General features: G+C 38.8%; 1 protein-coding gene across 1 annotated transcript in view; it reads left to right on the top strand.

The window, feature by feature from the left end:
- Positions 1–17,708, top strand: part of KITLG (KIT ligand) — a 126,186-nt gene that overhangs the window by 57,748 nt on the left and 50,730 nt on the right. The gene's annotated exons all lie outside the window — the stretch shown is intronic.

Here is a 17,708-nt window from a genome sequence, read left to right as displayed (position 1 = left end):
ATGTTGATACCATTATAATGCATATATGACTTTACAACTTGCTGATATTTTGCAAAATGCTTTTGACACATAATATGTTCCATGTTGATTCACTTTACTGTATTGTGTTCCTTTGAATTAATTTAAAACCACTTCGGTTACTCTCTGCTCTGCAAATTGACATCTTTCTATAACACCCAAAATACGTATTACACATTGACCTCTTGCAAGTTGACTTTGAGTCTTTTCTGTGGACACATCCATCAAAATTATTACCTGTTCAAGTGTGTTAATAAGCATGTCACTAAATTGTTGTTGTTCAGTTGCCAAATCGTGTCCAATTTTTTGCAAGCCCATGGACTGTAGCACACCAGGCTTCCTGTCCCTCACCACCTCCCAGAGTTTGCCCAAGTTCACCATTGAATTGGTGATGCCATCCAACCATCTCATCCTCGGTCACCCTCTTCTCCTTCTGCCTTCAATCTTTCCTAGCATCAGTGTCTTTTCTAATGAGTCAGCTCTACCATCAAGTGGCCAAAGTATTGGAACTTCGACATCAGTCCTTCCAAAGAGTATTCAGGGTTGATTTCTTTTAAGATTGACTGGTTTGATCTCCTTGCAGTCCAAGGGACTCTAAAGAGTCTTCTTCAGCACTGCAGTCAAAAGCATCAATTCTTCAGCACTCTGCCTTCTTCATTATCCAGCTCTCACATCTGTATGTGACTACTGGAAAGACCATGTGAAAATGAAAATCTCGTGTTTGTCTGACTCTGCAGCTCCAGGGACTGTAGCCTGCCAGGCTCCTCTGTCCATGGAATTTACCAGGCCAGAATACTGGAGTGGGTAGCTGTTCCCTTCTCGAGGAGATCTTCTCAACCCAGGAATCAAACCAGGGTCTCCTGCATTGCAGGTGGATTCTTGACCAGCTGAGCTACCAGGGGAGCCCTAGACTTCACTATATGGACCTTTGTCAGCAAAGTGATGTCTTTGCTTTTTAACACTCTGTCGAGGTTTGTCATGGCTTTCTAAGAAGCAATCGTCTTCTAATTTCATGACTGCAGACACCATCCACAGTGCTTTTAGAGCCCAAGAAGAGGAAATCTGTCACTGCTTCCACCTCTTCCCTTTCTATTTGCCATGAAGTGATGGGGCTGATGCCATTATCTTAGTTTTTTTTTCTTTAAATATTGAGTTTTAAGCCAGCTTTTTCACTCTCCTCTTTCACCCTCATCAAGAGGCTCTTTAGTTCCTGTTCGCTTTCTGCCACTAGAGTGGTATCATCCACATATCTGAGGTTGTTAACATTTCTCATGGCAGTCTTGATTCCAGCTTGTAACTCATCCAGACTGGCATTTCACATGATGTGCTCTGCGTATAAGTTAAATAAGCACATCACTAAGTGCTTGTGCTTAAAAAGTCTTCCAAACTTTGAACAGTTGTCATTTCAAGAGCATTCTCTTGAAAGGCATATTTCTTTTCATTAGTCCTCGCTAAAATCTTTACTATCTACTAAATTCCTTAGAACTCCTTAGAACATGTACCTTGTTGTTGAACCATGTACCTCTTTGTTGACCTAGCAAGCCTAGGTCAGTGTCTGTCCTAATAGTAATGTAAATTTTATAGCAGCCTGAACCTTAATTAATCTAATCATCTGCTCACTCAGCAAGTATTTGTTTAGGGAAAACTAGCAACATTCAGAAAATTAAGATCATGGCATCTGGTCCCATCACTTCATGGAAAATAGATGGGGAAACAGTGGAAACAGTGTCAGACTTTATTTTTGGGGGCTCCAAAATCACTGCCGATAGTGATTGCAGCCATGAAATTAAAAGATGCTTTCTCCTTGGAAGGAAAGTTATGACCAACCTAGACAGCATATTCAAAAGCAGAGACATTACTTCGCCAACAAAGGTCTGTCTAGTCAAGGCTATGGTTTGTCCTGTGGTCATGTATGGATGTGAGAGTTGGACTGTGAAGAAAGCTGAGTGCCGAAGAATTGATGCTTTTGAACTGTGTTGTTGGAGAAGACTCTTGAGAGTCCCTTGGACTGCAAGGAGATCCAACCAGTTCATTCTAAAGGAGATCAGTACTGGGTGTTCTTTGGAAGGACTGATGCTAAAGCGGAAACTCCAGTACTTTGGCCACCTCATGCGAAGAGTTGACTCATTGGAAAAGACTCTGATGCTGGGAGGGATTGGGGGCAGGAGGAGAAGGGGATGACAGAGGATGAGATGGCTGGATGGCATCACCGACTTGATGGACGTGAGTCTGAGTGAACTCTGGGAGATGGTGATGGACAGGGAGGCCTGGCGTGCTGCGATTCACGGGGTCGCGAAGAGTCGGACACGACTTAGCAACTGAACTGAACTGATGGAGCTAGCACTTTATGAGACACTTTAAGAAACAAACAAACATCCATCAATTAACCTTACGTTCAAAAACTAGTAATTATGAGGTTGGGTGTAGCTGGCCTTTTTATAATGCTTTTCTATTTGAAAAATGACTTCACATTTTTATCTCCTTGGATGGTTAGAAAAATAGGCAAGCAGGATGGCTACTGTGATTCTTATTATACAAATGACACCCTGAGCTTTGTAAACCAGAAGCATTTTGACCAAGGTTAAACAATTAGAAAGTGATAGTCTTAAAAAGAAATCCTAGGTCATCTGACTCTTAACCCTTCATGTGCGAATCTATTAATAGCAAGGCGAAGAGTTCTCAGTGAAGCATCTAAGTAATAAAGACATACCCTGTTCCTGACTATAGAAACACTTAGGCTGGGATTGCCAAATTCATTTAAAGAAATCATGCAACTCTTTGAAAAACAATGTGTTAAACTGAAAATAGCAAAATAGATTCTTCTGTGCTGGTGTAATCATAGATTGTGCCGAATCATAAATTTCAGTATTGGCTGGTGCTAACAGCTAAACTTATAAAAATTAAACGGATTCATTGCCACCTATCTTTTCCACCTTGTTTCTGAAATTGAGAAAAGTCCACTATTATTTGGTCTTGGCACACCGTCCTGGCACAATTGGAGGAACTCTGTTCTTGGCTACCACAGTTGGCAAGAAAAACAAACCCGAACACAGGGGTTCGTATGCTTTGTTTTACCTTCATTTAAAAATGTTAGTTTCTTCTAAGACCAGAGGAGTTTCCCAGTAGAGAGGCTCAGGCTTATTTGTCAGTGGTTGGAGTCCAGGCAGCCTTATCTTTTGTCTTTAAACAATACAGGGTGGAGTGGGAGCCAGAATGGGTAGCAGAAATATTCTCTGGGGCCAAACCAATAAAATTCTGCTGGAGGCACTGGGCAGAAGAAAGCTCTAGAATAGAATACTTTTTTGTTGTTGTTTGTTTTGTTTTAAAAATCAACTAAATACTCCTGAAAAGGGGAGATTACTTTTCTAAGTGCCTTTTTAGAAAATTACCCAGCAGATCGTCTCTCACAAATAGCCGGGTATGATCCACTGGTTGGTATTTAAATCTAACGATAATTATCAATTTTAGTTTAAACTCTTTGAAACTATAATATTGTCAGACTTAGGATTTCCTTTAAATTCTTAGCCTAAAAATCCTAAATGTTTCTTATCCTTTTCATTTACTAGTCATGTAGAAAGAACAGAAATTGAGTTGCTGAATCTGCAGTCATTCTGACCTCTCTAAAATGATATAAACTATGAGTTGCTTGTGGTATTGGCATAATAAAGTTAATCTGCTTTTAGTTAAATAATGTACTTAACCACTTTTTATCTAACTTTTTAGTTGAAATACTTTCAAATTTATAGGTTATAAGAATATTCACCCATATACCTTTTAATACAGATTCAACTGTTTTTAATACTTTGCTTCATTTGCTTTATAAATTCTTGCTTTCTGTATGCACATATCTAAACCCCTTGAGTAAATTGTATACAAAATGACTGTTTACCCCTAAATACTTAAGTGTGTGTTTCCTAAGTATTTTCTCTTACATAACCACAGTTGTCCACTTGAATAAATTTAGCAGTAACTAAAATACTTCAATCTGTTGGCTGTATTTCAATGTGACCAAATTTTTCTGGCATGTTTTTCTTCTGGTACAAGATCTAATCTGTTATCATGATTTGCATTTTGATACTATGTATGATCAGCAGAATAATAGTCCCCCAAAGATGTCTCATGCTGTGACTATATTGCCTTTCATGGCAAAGAGTCTTTGCAGGTTTAATTAAGGATCTGAGGATGGGTAGGGTATCCTGGGAATATCCAGGTGGACCCAATCTAATAACATAAATCCTTATGAGAGGGAGTTTAGGAACCAGAGAGAAGGTGTTACACCACTGGCTTGGAAGATGAAGGGGCCACAAGCCAAGGAATGTGGGCAATCCCCGAAAGCTAGAAAAGACAGGGAAGGGGATTCTTCTATAGAGCCTCTAGAGGAAACACCATGTAATCTGTGGTCACTTTGATTTCAGCCTGTTGTTGTTCAGTCACTCAGTCCTGTCTGACTCTATGCAACTCCACGGACTGCAGCATGCCAGGCCTCCCTGTTTTTTACCATCTCCCGGAGCTTGCTCAAATCCATGTCCATTGAGTCAGTGACGCCATCCAACCATCTTGTCAGAATACGCATCCCAAGATGTGATGCTACATTAAGGAATGATGTGTCGTCCGGTTATCACTCCCAAAGGCACAGTGTCCATCTTCTTCCCATGGTGCTGCTTGTTTTAATCTCCTGGTTCAGGTGTCCCACTATTCATCTGTATTTACTCAAAGCTTACTAAGCAGCAGTCTTTGGGAAGATACCTGAAGACCATGTATATTTCTTCATCAAAGTTTCTCTTGCAGATTGATTTTTACATGAACCAGTCTTTACTGTCATGTCAGTTTTTTTTTTTTTTTTTTTAAGTCAAGGTTAAGCAAAGAAGTCATTGGCAATACATAATGTTATTCTAAAAATATGGATCCCAGCCATCTCCCCTTTGCAGCACCCTTCCTCCCTTCTGGACGATTTCACTTTCTCAACTATTCGTACCTTTTTTTGCTGGTCTGCCCCCTCTGGGTCTTCTCACATCTCCCTCACCAGTCAAGGGATTTATTACTTGATATTTCAACTCTTCTTTAAAAGACAGTGGTTCTTCAAAACAAATACACCTGGTCATTTTATCCCTCCTCTTCATATACTTCGAATGGTTGCTTTTAGGAAAAGAAGGTCCTTAAACATGGCCTCCAAGACTCTGGTGATCTGGCACCTTTCCAGATTCTTCTTCAGTCCTGCAGCCTCACATGTTCCCTGCTGCCTCTGTTCCTTTCCTGCAGTTCTTTCTCTGAACCTAGTGTGCTGGTCAATCCTTTTCTTTAGATAACTCCTCTTTCATTTTCTTTTTTATTTCTTCTATGATTTTTCTTAAAAAAAAATTTTTTTTTAATTGAAGTATAGTTGATTATTTCCAGGAGATAGAGGACAGGGAAGCCTGGTGTGCTGCAGTCCATGGGGTCGCAAAGGGTAGAACATGACTTAGTAACTGAACAACGGTAGTTGATTTATAAATGTTGTGTCAGTCTCTGCTGTATAGCAAAATGACTCAGTTATATATATATATATATACATTCTTTAATATGTTTTTCCATTATGGCTAATCGAGAATATTGGATATAGTTCTCTGTGCTATACAATAGGACCTCGTTGTTTATCCATTCTACATGTAATAATTTGCATCTACCAACCCCATATTCCCTCCCCATTTCCTGGCAACCACAAGTCTGATCACTAGGCCTGTGAGTCTGTTTCTGTTTCTGCTTCGTAGACAGGTTCACTTGTGCTGTATTTTAGATTCCATATATAAGTGATGTCATGATACTTGCCTTTCTCTTTCTCACTTACTTCACTTGGTGTGAAGTTCCATCCATGTAGCTGCAAACGGCACTATTTTGCTCTTTTTTATGACTTAGTAGTATTCCGTTGTGTTTATTTACCACATCTTCTTTATCCATTCCTCTGTTGATGGAGATTTAGGTTGTTTCCCTGTTTGGGCTATTGTAAATAGTGTTGCTATGAACATAGGGGTGCATGTATCCTTTTGAATTGTAGTTTTGCCCAGGAATATGCCCAGGAGTGGGATTGCTAAAGATCATACGGTAGCTCGATTTTTAGTTTCCTGAGCAACCTCCATACTGTTTTCTGCAGAGGCTGCACCAATTTACATTCCCACCAACAGCATAGGAGACTTCCCTTCACTCTGCACTCTCTCTAGCACTTGTTGTTTGTCTGACAAATTTATTTTCAATTTCACTTCTTTAAGGAAGCCTTTACTCTCCTTGAGGAAGCCATACCCTCATATTAGAAACTTCTAATAGTACTCCTCAGAATGGTAGTGCTTTTGTTTATTTGTGCAAGTATTCAGTTGTAATCTTCTATTTACCTATAAACTCCCTGAGGGCAGGAGTTGTATATTTTGCTCGTCCATCCTCACAGTCCAGTGTATGACTATTGTTGTTCAGTTGCTCAATGGTGTCTGACTCTGCAACTGCATGAAATGCAGCACACCAGGCTTCCCTGTCCGTCACTATCTCCTGGAGTTTGCTCAGACTCATTTCCTTTGAGTCAGTGATGCTATCCAACCATCTAATCCGCTGTTGTCCCCTTCTCCTCATGTCCTCAATCCTTCCCAGCATCAGGGTCTTTTCTAATGAGTGGGCTTTTAGCATCACGTGGCCAAAGTATTGGAGCTTCAGCATCAGTCCTTCCAATGAATATTCAGGGTTGATTTCCTTTATGGTTGACTGATGTGATCTCCTTGCTACCCATGGGACTTTTAAGAATCTTCTCCAGTACCACAGTTTGAAAGCATCATTTCTTCAGTGCTCAGCCTTGTTTATGGTTCAACTCTCACATCCTTACATGACCACTGGAAAAACCATAGCTTTGACTCTACAGAACTTTGTTGGCAAAGTGATATCTCTGCTTTTTCATATGCTGTCTAGGTTTGTCATAACTTCTCTTCCAAGGAGCAAGTGTCTTTTAATTTTGTGGCTGCAGTCACCATCTGCAGTGATTTCCGCACTCAAGAAAACAAAATCTGCTACTGTTTCCACTATTTCCCCATCTATTTGCCATGAAGTGATGGAACCAGACACCATGATCTCAGTTTTTTGAATGTTGAGTTTTAAGTAATCATCTTCACTCTCCTCTTTCACCTTCATCAGAGGCTCTTTAGTTCCTCTTAGTTTCTACCATTAGACTGGTATCATCTGCATATCTGAGGTTGTTGATATTTCTCCTGGAAATCTGGATTCCAACTTTTGAGTCATCCTGCCCTGCATTTCACATCTGCATATAAGTTAAATAAGCAGGGTGACTTACACAGTGTTGACATACTTCTTTCCCAATTTTGAACCAGTCCTTTGTTCCATGTTTGGTTCTAACTGTTGTTTCTTGAGCTGCATTCAGGTTTCTCAGGAGGCAGGTAAGGTGGTCTGGTATTCCCATCTCTTTCAGAATTTTCCACAGTTTTTTGTGATCCACAGAGTCAAAGGCTTTAGCGCAGTCAATGAATTAGATGTTTTTTTTTTTAATTCCCTTGCTTTTTCTATGTTCCAAGTAGATGTTGGCAATTTACTATCTGGCCCCTCTACCTTTTCTAAATCCAGCTTGTACACCTGGAAGTTCTTAGTTCACATACTGCTGAAGCCTAGCCTGAAGGATAAGCATAATCTTGCTAGCATGTGAAATGACCACAATTGTATGAACATTCTTTGGCATTGGAATGAAAATTGACCTTTTCCAGCCCTGTGGCCACTGCTGAATGTTCCAGATTTGCAGCATCATCTTTTAGGATTTGAAATAGCTCAGCTAGAATTCCATCACCTCCACTAGCTTTGTTTGTAGTGATGCTTCCTAAGACCCACTTGACTTTGCACTCCAGGATGTCTGGCTCTAGGTGAGTGACCACACCATCGTAGTTATCTGGTTCACTAAGATCTTTTTGTACAATTCTTCTGTGTATTCTTGCCACCTCTTCTTAATTTCTTCTGCTTCTTTTAGGTCCTTAACATTTCTGTCCTTTATTTTGCCCATCTTTGCATGAAATGTTCCCTTGATATCTCCAACTTTCTTGAAGAGATTTCTGGTTTTCCCTGTTCTGTTGTTTTCCTCTATTTCCTTTTGCATTGTTCAACTTAAGAAGGCTTTCTTGTATCTCCTCACTATTCTCTGAAACTCTGCATTCAGTTGGGTATGTCTTTCCCTTTCTCCTTTGCCTTTCACTTCTTTTCTCAGCTATTTGTAAGGCTTCCTCAGACAGTCATTTTGCCTTCTTGCATTTCTTTTTCTTGGGGATGGTTTTGGTCACCATCTCCTGTACAGTGTTAGGAACCTCCATCCATAGTTCTTCAGGCACTCTGTCTATCAGATCTAATCCCATGAATCTATTTGTCACTTTCTCTGTAAATGATAAGGGATTTGATTTAGATCATTTCTGAATGACCTAGTGGTTTTCCCTACTTTATTCAGTTTAAGCCTGGATTTTACAATAAGGAGCTCATGATCTGAGCCATAGTCAGCTCTAGGCCTTATTTTTGCTGACTATATAGAGCTTCTCCATCTTCAGCTGCAAAGAACATAATCCATCTGATTTCAGTATCGATCATCTGGTGATGTCCACTTGTAGAGTCATCTCTTGTATTACTGGAAGAGGGTGTTTGCTATGACCAGTGTATCCTCTTGGCAAAACTGTTAGCATTTGCCCTGCTTCTTTTGTACTCAGTGTATGATAGGCACTTATGTGCTGAAAGTGAAGATGGAAGGAAGGAGGGAAGTTCTCTCACATGTAATCCCTTGTAATTTCCCTGAGGTACCAGTTGAATAGAATCTGTAAGATTATGATGATGAGGTGAATGACTGTAACTTATCACACAGTATTTGCACCTCAGTGTTTTACCCATCTTCTTTTAGATATGTATGCATTTCGTAAAAAGGTTTAGGTCTAAAAGCAATATCATGCTATTTTGAGGAATCATGATTTCCATAAGCCTTCTGTTATGCTACTACTTTAAATTGAGTCATTTCCTTAATCAAGAACTTTCTCATTGTTCTCAGTGATTGAAGGCTGAAAGCCAGATTCCTGAGTCTGATGTTCGTAAGCTTCCATAATAACCTTCTTGCCCCATGCCAACCACCTCACCTTAATGCCCATTATTTTGCAACACAAATTCGTCACCCAGTCAGGTGAGTCCCACCCTCCTAGAATCACCTTGAAGTGAAAGTGTTAGTTGCTCATTCTTGTCCGACTGTTTGTAACCCAATTAGCCCACCAGGCTCCTCTGTCCATGGAATTCTCCAGGTAAGCATACTGGAGTGGGTTGCCATTCTCTTCTATTCTCAATTCCAAGACTGCACGATATAGCTTCCCTTTGCTAGGAATATTCTTTCCTCTCCCACCCACTCATCCAAATTCTATCCACAGAATTATGCAGTATCCTGGGACTGAATACATCTTAGAGGTCATCATCTCCAAGGTCAGCTTAAGATCCCTGTTTCTCATAAGACCATTTCCTACTGTCCCAGACCACGCTCTCTTCCCTGTATCATTGGCCAATAAAAACTGACAGCACCCCTAATCTGTGCTTGTGTGGGACAAAGTGATGAGCAATACTGATGTGGTATCTGTTCTGTGGACCTTATCCGTTACTTTATTATCTCTGAATTTCTATAGAATTTGTCTCGAAACTAATCATTTTGGGTAATTGATCATATATTGCTAACAAAGCTATTTAAAATTGTATGTGTTATGGGTCTGTCTCATAGTATTGTTGTGAGAATTGATTAAGATGTGAAAAACCCAAGATATAGTGTACATGCAATAATTGTTCTATGTCCTCACGATTATTTTGTTGTTATATTTTCTCTTTTTACTGTATTTATCTAAAGATTAGGGATCAACCCTTTTACCCTGTTGTATTTCCTTACCATTTGAGCAGGTAGTAGCTACTCAAAAGCTGCTGCTGCTGCTAAGTCGCTTCAGTCATGTCTGACTCTGTGCAACCCCAGAGACAGCAGCCCACCAGGCTCCCCCTTCCCTGGGATTCTCCAGGCAAGAACACTGGAGTGGGTTGCCATTTTCTTCTCCAATGCATGAAAGTGAAAAGTGGAAGTGAAGTTGGTCAGTCATGTCCGACTCTTAGCGACCCCATGGACTACAGCCCACCAGGCTCCTTTATCCATGGGATTTTCCAGGCAAGAGCATTGGAGTGGGATGCCATTCCCTTCTCCAACTCAAAAGCTACTTACCATTAAACATTTAACTGCTGGCCAAAAAATGTCTGATTTACAAATCTTGAAGGAGCCTACCTTATTTGTTTAGATTCCTTTGGTTCTTGCTAACAGTAATGAACTCAAGCTTCACCAAAAAAAAAAAAAAAAAACAAAAAGTCCCATTACTGTAAGGATACTGAAGAATAGCATTTCAAGTCAAGGGGAGGGATGCAGCCAGGCCTCATAAAGGGACTCGAACCAGGACTGGAAAGCCTCCAAGTTTTCCTTTCCACTTCTCTGCATCTCTGCTTCATTCTGTTTCACTGGTGCAGAATTTTTTGTGTGTTTTCAGTCACCTGATGGCATAATAGCTGCCCCAGAGCTCCCACACTTATATATTACAGTTTGACCCTGCTCAGAAACTAGTTATCAGTTCTTATCACTACTACCTTTTGCGGGGAGGGACTTTCCAGTTGACCCATTTGTCTCAGGATGCCACGTTGTCCAGTCAGCTGTGGCTGCTGGGCAGGGCCATTGTTTGTAATTGTGGATCCCAAGGATCCACCCCTATGATTTGAAATGCTTCCTATAGAAATGGAAGTCAGTCAGGTAGACACTGTACTTGTCTACTTCTAGCTCTTATATAATATTTCTTTCAAAGGAATAAGTATAAAATGTTAGGTAAATGAATAAAACATAACATTAAAAACTATTTTTTAGGTGGCTCTTTCCCTGGTGGCTCAGAGGATAAAGCATCTGCCTGCAGTGCAGGAGACCCGGGTTCTATCCCTGGGTTGGGAAGATCCCCTGGAGGAAATGGCAACCCACTCCAGTATTCTTGCCTGGAGAATCCCATGGACAGAGGATCCTGGCGGGCTACAGTCCATGGGGTTGCAAAGAGTCAGACATGACTGAGCAACCTCACTTTCACTTTCACTTTGTATACTCAAACTACAGGGCCCATCTTAATAAGTAAGTGATTACATTAAGATACTTTCAGAACATCTAGACCATTACTACCTGAAAAAAACAGCATAGAAGCTACATGTTGTTAAGTTGCTCAGTTGTGTCTGACTCTTGCGACCCTATGGACTATAGCCCACCAGGCTCCTTTGTCCATGGGATTTTCCAAACATGAACTGGAGTGGATTGCCATTTCCTCCTCTAAGGGATGTTACTGACCCAAGGATCAAATCCGTGTCAGCTGAGATCTTGGCAGGCAGATTCTTTACCACAGAGCCACCTGGGAAGCCCAGAAGCCACATATGTAATGTTAAATTGTCCAGTAGCTGCATTAAAAAAAAAAAAAAAGGAACATGAAAAATTGTAATAAAGTTTATTAGTCTAATATATTCAAAATATTATCACTGTACCTTGTAAACCATATAAAATTATCAACATATTTTAATTTTTAATATTTATTCAGAATCCACTGTGTATTTCATATCTACAGTACACTCCAGTTCAAATACTAAATTTTCATCAGAAATATTTACTCATTTAGATTTTTATAAAATTGACAATTGAAAACACAGATTCACATACCTAAGCTTTTCTGAAGATTCTTCAAAGTGTTCCAGTCACCAAATTGTGTAATGATTTTCTAACTTTCAACATGTTGAATTAGGTAAGCAAACTTAATATTTCAGTTCCTCAGTCATACTGGCCACATTTTGAGTGATGAGTAGCTGAAGGTGGCTAGTGGTCCCTCTATTGGCTCACACAGATTAGACAGAGATATTTTAGAGACAGAGAAAGTGATGCTCTGAATAGATTAAGTGACTTGCCTAAAATCACAAAGTGTGCTAACAGAGTTAGGGCTAGACTCAGCCCCTAGTTCATCAGGGCTGCCCTCATCTCCCATGTTCTTCTTGGTGCTATTTTGTATCTGGCTCAGAGGCCATTTATAGGCCTGCCTGGGGAAACCACATGTATTTATAGTGTTTGGACTGATTACCATCTTAATCAGATTGAGGTTTCTACTCGCTTTAATTAAAGCGAGAAAATGCAGTTAGATGTCTGCAGTGAACACTGAAGACCCAAGTTAATTGTTTAGAGAGAGGACTAAAATAAATCGTGACAAAACCCAGCTCAAAAAAGGACTTAAGATTTTGGAGACTCTACAGCAGTAACTTGAGCACACAATATTTTACGAAATGTTTTTATAGGAATGTTTTAAATCTGCCTGCCCATGAAATGTTCGAGATTGGCAAGGAGTGTCTGCTTTCTAGTCCTAAGAGTAAAAACCAGAAGGAGTAAGGAAAGTCCATTAAAGTCAATTGGTGGTGATGGTTTAGTCGCTAAGTTGTGTCCAACTCTTGTGAGCCCATGGTCTGTAGCCCACCCAGGCTCCTTTGCCCATGGGATTTCCCAGGCAAGAATAGTAAAGTGGGTTGCTATTCCTTTCTCCAGGGGATCTTCCTGACCTAAGGATCCAACCTTGATCTGCATTGCAGGTGGATTTTTTACTGGCTGAGCCACCAGGGAAGCCCGCTAATAGCAATTAGCATTTGCTATTGGGTTGCAACAGTTACTGGAAGAAATCTGGTTCCTATAATATAGTTCTGGATTCATTGAAATGAGACAGAGCCATTTCTAATTCCTAAGTAATCTCTTAACTGAGTTTAAGGACCAGTGTGTCTTGTCTGGAAGTGGGACCACATGAGTCATGGAGAGCCCAGCAGAAGAAAGTGCTGCAGCTGTATGTGTTTTGACTGTATTTACTGATGAAAGAACCAGGCAAGTGCTTGGGAGTCTTGGTTTCTGGTATTTGTTTTAAATTTGTTGTGTAACCTTGGTGAACCACTTCACTGCTCAAGACCTTCCTTGATTTTCCCGTTTATGAAATTGGTGGGACTGGACCAGATGGTCTTTTAGCATTTCTTCCAGATCTAAACCGTTGTGATTCTAGCAGCATAGTGCTAGATTCTTTTTGACTGACCAGCCAGGAGGTAAATGCTGGAAGCACAAGAGGAAAGAAAGGGGTGCTTTGTGCCTATGGGCATTCATACTTCTAATTCTGGCAAGATTGAAGGTTGACACACATTAAAGAAAGCAAAACAGAAACAATCAAACTGGGCAGTAATGCTGGTAATTAGATTAGTTGGATTAGAAGATGCGGTAGAAGACTCATTGTGAATATTCCTCAGAAGCCTCATAGTTTGTGAGCCAGGGCTTTGCTCCCTCAGAATCTCTAATGGATGTTTTACGCCAGCTCCTTTGTGGAGAATTCCTCACGGTGCACATACCTCCATGAGGCTTCCTGACGAAGCAGACACATCTCTCTCAAAGAACAGTTACTAAATGGAAAAGTAGTGCCAAGTACCTCCGTGAAGAAACATTAGTGTGTGTTTTTTCTACTTTCAGATTCTAGTTCCAAAAGGCTTCTGGACTGCTCTTGGAGACTCTTCATCTAAGACTGATGCAGAATCCTGTGTCAAATGTTTTCAGCTAATAAACCAGCACAGTTTCTTAAATGAAGCAGGGGATGGAGAGAAGAAGGCAGGCCAGATTTAGCAAGTCTCTCGGATGTTTTTATTTCAGCCATGTTCTCAAATTTACCAGTTCTAGGTCTGCAGAGATATTATATCACACGTCCTGTGAAATCCACGTATCATCTAATTTATATTTGTGTGAATGTGTGAGTTTTCATTGTTGGTTTTTGGAAGTAGTCATATTCTTAATTATGTTTAGAATGCTTTCAATCGTAGTTGTTTTTTTTTTTTTTTAATCTTATCATTAATTTGGTGCTTATGGTACTTTTAAAATCCTTAGCAAGTTCATAGTTTTTACCCAGATCTTCTGTGGTGGTGGCATGCGAGCAGGTCAAGGACATTGATTCAATGTCATCGATTCAGTTAGCATTCTAGAATGACACATGTTATATATCATTTATATATACACACACAAATATGAATGAAAGCATATGTTGCTCCAATAATCCTAAATAGAGCTGTTATAATTGATCCAGAAAATGTAACAGGCTACCAAAAAAGAAGGTAAGAAATTAAGAGTATGAAGTTAAGGAAAATCCAGACAAGTTTTCCCTTTCAAAGCAAAAAACTATATTTCTTTTTGTGTGTATATGAGTGAATAAAACATTACATTATATGTACTTCAGGAATTTGAAACATACTCTTTACATCACCTCTTTGATGTCCTGTCTGACTCTATCAACTTTACTGATCTTTCACATTCTTCTAGTGAAAGAGAACATTATTTATATCATCTATTCTTCTAATATATATTGTGAGTTAATAGTTGTGCAATATAAAACTATTTGTTTAAAATGGTCTCTGAAAGATGAATAATGCCTGTTTATTAAGGTAAAGGAAAAACTTAAATTTGTGAATTGCACACTTAATTATCTATTTCCTAATCATAATAATCTTGTAAGAGTTGAAAAACAGACTTCATATCATCTCACAAATGAAATATTTAGGTCACTGTGTTTTGCTGTCTACAAATCATTGACTAGATTTAATTAAAAAGAAAATGCGAAACTGCTTGGTGTTCTAGTCAAGGCTGGTTTCCTTTCTTGTAGGTAGACAAGTTAAAACTGGCTGATATTTAATATTGTTTACCTCAGTTTTATCTTTCCTAAATTCAATAAACTTGAAAAGCTAAAATATAGCTGTTTAAACGGATTAGTGAAAAGAAATAGCTTTGAATTGATTATATAGTCTTTCGAAGAAAATTATGCAAGAATGTATAATAAATGAAATACAGTTAAAGGTGTTTAGAAATATATTTTTCAGCAGTGTAGTCTCAATGTTTATGTCAAATATCAATGAATTTTTCGTAACCTTAAAGGGGCAGGTATTGGGCTAGGATTCGATTATGGGATTTCCATGATTTATCAGTAAGAAATTACAGGTTTAGGGTTGAAAATGTTTCTGGGAAAAGTTGATTGCTTGGACTGTTGATGAGGTATGTGAAAACAAGGGTGGGTGGCCATGGGGCGAGTAGTCATAGCTAAATAAGAACTTGAATGAGGAATGTAAACATAGAGTTCAGTTGAAGATAGAGGTAAACAGAAGTGACAGTGAGCACCCCAGAGTTCCCCATTTAAAACTAAGAAACATGTAAACAAGCTCCTTTCTGCTTTAACCACAAAAAAGCAACAATCAAACAAAAAACCAAAAGAAAAAACAACCTGTTCATTTAACGCAAAGACCACAGTACCTTAATTCAGAATAGGGGAGTTTGATTTTGGTTCCTACACGTCAGAGGATCAGAGAGGACAGGCAAGCTTATTCATAAAGTGGAGCAAGGACAGAGTTTGAAAAGATTAGTACATGAGCTGTACTTGCCATGGAAAAATTTGCACAATTTCAGTGGGATGAACTAACTGGTGAAGGCTATTCTACCATATAAATACTACTAAAGTGGTATTTACATAATGTGCTGTTTTCCATATCCTAGGAAATCTGCCCCTTGCTGATAGGGATGACTATCTAAAGGGAATTATTGCTGTCTAAAGGGAGGGAAACTTGGGTGAGCAATCAGCCTCCAAAGAAAGACTGACAGCTTGTAAAGAGACTTGTTAATGATGCAAATATGAACTTGCATGTGCTTAAGATAAGCACTGATTTTATAAAACAAAGAGTTCATTCTCAGCATATTTTGGAAACACTTAGTCTTTGAGAGCTTGGTTGGTGAGTCCAGTGAAATGGCCAATTGAACTAATTCCCACTAGGAGTTTGTTTATTCTGCTTATCTGAAGCCAGAACCAACACTCCCTAAAAGTTTTGAATGGCATTTAATGCTTCCAGAAATTGCAGTGTACCTATCTGTAGAGAAACCAGTTTCCCTTTGACTGGGTCATATTTATTAAAATTGTTCTATGAAATAAATATAAAATGGCTCTCTTGTATAATTTAGAAAACATGAATTACATGACTTTCCCCCACAGAGATATTCTGCTGGTAAGTAGAAAAATAAACTATAGTGGGTTTTATTCATTTTACATGGCATTGGTTACCCTCTCTGATAACATATTTTTATCACAATAGAAATAATTTAAAATTATGTGAGATCTTAATAAGCCAAGACCATTTTACCTTTGTCTAATATCTATCTTATTTTTTTCATTATAACATTTTAACAGTTAAAAATATAAATCAGAACCTAGACTTCAAAGTTCTTTATAAGAGAAAAGAGAATATTACAATGTACAAAGTATGTAAATTTCCAATTATTTTAAGTGGTGTCACATTTAATTTCTAAAAATGTTATGATTCATTCTAATATGCTAAGAAGTTTTCCCTAATAATCTAAACCTTTATTTATCTGCAAATGTATAAGAGGGGTTGGCAAACTACATTCTATAGACCAGATCCAGTATGTTGCTGATATTACATGTACAGCCAGCTGAGTTTGTCTTTTTACAGATGAACATTTACAGTCTACTTGATAATAGAGAATGCTTTTAACCCTAAGTGAACAAAAATGTTGACCCAATAAAGAATTCCATTCTTCTTATTGCTAAACCTGTGTTACAAAAGAAGCTAAATTATTAATTATGCAAAAGAAATTATATCTAATTATAATCATTACTTTTTAAATGGTAATAAGAATGGGTAGAAATTCATTTTCTCTTGTATAACTGGACCTACACAATATTCTTGATTTTTGCCTCTTGGCATACAAAGCTTGAAAATATTTGCCATCTAGCCCTTTCCAGAAAATGTTGGGACCCCTCTTATGTAGTATTTTTTCTCACTTTTTTTTTTCACTTCTGTATCAGTTAAGCAATTAGTTTCTGAGCAACACCCATATGCCAGACACTATTCTAGGTCTCAGGAACACCACAGGAAACACAATTTTATAAAAATCCTACCCTCATGAAACTTACATTCAAATTATGTACCTCATCGCCTCAAAACTGCCTTACTTCCATTATTCCCTTTCTACAGAGGGGCAAAATGAGGTTCAGAGAATTTATGTAGCTTGTTGGGATTCTCTCAGCCAGAATTGAACCCAGTTTTGCTTGATTCCAAGGCTTGAGCTTCTAACCAGTGGACGGGGCTGGCTTCATGAGTGGGGCTCCACACTTGGCTTCAAGCTCTGCTGTCACCATCGTGAAATGCTTCATCATTTTTTGAACACGTTTTGAACAGTAAATACATTTCCATTTTGCTATTAGCCCCCCAAATTATGTAGCTGGTCCTGCCACTAAAGCCAAAGTGCTTCTCTCCCAGACCATATTCTGCCAGGGCTTTTTGTTTTTAAACACCCACAGAAACTCGGCTATGTAGAAGCTTTGAAATCTATCAAGATCTTGAGAAAAAATAAGCTATTATTGATCCTCTGATTCATATTCTAGTTCCCCAAAAGACTGGAAGTTCCTTGAAGAACATAGGAACCTTTCCCACTATAACTTAAAAAAAAAATTTCTCTGGGTTAAATTCTTTTCAGAATACAGTAAGTAAGAAATAAATGTGCTTCCATAGAATTAAATTTTGCAGTATCTGAACCTTGTCAAGGGCTCTGTCTT

The sequence above is a fragment of the Budorcas taxicolor genome, chromosome 5, assembly GCF_023091745.1.
Source record: "Budorcas taxicolor isolate Tak-1 chromosome 5, Takin1.1, whole genome shotgun sequence".
Taxonomy (NCBI): domain Eukaryota; kingdom Metazoa; phylum Chordata; class Mammalia; order Artiodactyla; family Bovidae; genus Budorcas; species Budorcas taxicolor.
Note: the sequence above shows the minus strand (reverse complement) of the source record. Positions and strands in the feature narration are given on the sequence as shown.